This window comes from Scyliorhinus torazame, chromosome 3 (genome assembly GCF_047496885.1).
Source record: "Scyliorhinus torazame isolate Kashiwa2021f chromosome 3, sScyTor2.1, whole genome shotgun sequence".
Classification (NCBI taxonomy): Eukaryota; Metazoa; Chordata; class Chondrichthyes; order Carcharhiniformes; family Scyliorhinidae; genus Scyliorhinus; species Scyliorhinus torazame.
Window position 1 is genome coordinate 126,185,354 of NC_092709.1, and position 1,642 is coordinate 126,186,995.

Consider the following 1,642-nt stretch of genomic DNA (forward strand, 5'->3'; position numbering starts at 1 on the left):
CTTATTCAGAGCCTGCCCTGCCAGAATGATGTCGTCGGACCCGCCTCCTTGATGTTTTTCTTTTAAGAGTTTAAAAATATGACAGGAAAATCTGGTGGAGCAGCCAGTGAGTCTACACTCAGCTCTTCCCATCTGAGTTGACACTTAGACAAAAAAATTCCACCCTCGGTGTTAGCTTTGGCTTAGAGGCAACCTGGTTAGCTAGCGGTCAAAATGTCATGGATTCAAACCCTGCTTGAGTACATAATCTAGACTGACACTATACCGCTAAACCGTTGCAGGTGCTTTTTTCAGATGAGTTGTTAGACTAAAGACCTAAACATCCTCTTGGGTATACAGAAAAGAACCCAGCCACTTGTCAAGGAAGCAGGGGTGTTCTCCTGTTGTTCTTGCTGATACTTCACACTCACCTGACAGATGAACTAATTATTCATCACATTTTTCTATGATCTTGCTGTGTGAAAATTGGCTGTTATGGTTATCTAAGCTGGAACTATAATCATATGCCAAGATATATCATTGGGTTGGAATTTTAACTATCTTTTGGGGAAGGGTTGGTAAGTGGAAAGGTGTCATAGGAGGGTCACTTGAGGACATCTTCATGCCGGTAAGCCACTTCACTAGTTGCAGGTAAGTTAACAGGTTCACCACTGCTGGGAGAATGGCTGAGCCACTTAAATGGCTAATTAATGGACACATGGTCACATCCCACCTTTACGGGCATTCTGTCCAAGTCAGGGTAGCAAAATTCCATGTGGGGAGACCATGCCGTGCCAAAAGGCTCTGATAGCGGTTGTTATAACCTGCCTGCTTACCATTGGCTGGGGACTAATGACAATCCCACAATCCTGTGGGAGTATGAGCTTCCCCAATGAGGGGGGCGGAGAAATCATTAGTAAACTCCAAGTATAAATAAAGCTGGCCAGTTTGGAACCAGCAGGAAGGAGTGTGCAGCAAGTTGCTGCTGCTGTTATATATATATGTTATTGTAAATAAATGTTATTACTTTGTATCCTTAAAACTCGTGCTGGATTCTTCGTGGCCCTCACAAAACTGGCGACGAGGGTTAAAGTGAATAGCTGTCGACACTGCTGAAGCCACCTCCCTTGGTTTTTGTTGGATACAGGTTGGAAGTTGTTTTCTATTATACCATGCCTCTGTACGGACGTTTGGATGTTTTTGATGCTGCGCTGGAAAGCTGGAACCAGTACGCACAACGGATGCGTTACTATTTCCGGGCAAACAGTATCACCGAAACCGAGCGCCAGGTGGTCATATTGCTCACCGCCTGCCACCCGCATACGTTTGGGGTGATTAGGAGCCTTACGTACCCAGCTGCGCCGGACACCAAAACGTTTGATGAACTTGTGAATATAGTGGGGCAACATTTTAACCCAACCCCGTCCACGATAGTCCAGCGTTACCGGTTTAATACCGCTGAGAGGACCCCTGGAGAATCCCTTGCCGATTTTCTATCCAGGCTACGCGGAGTACTGTGACTATGGTGAGACCTTGTCAGAAATGTTACGCGACCGTTTGGTTTGCGGTATTAACAATGCGGCCTCCCAGAGAAAGTTGTTAGCTGAGCCAACATTGACTTTTCAACAGGCCATTCAAATAGTATTGTCCCGAGAGAGCGCAG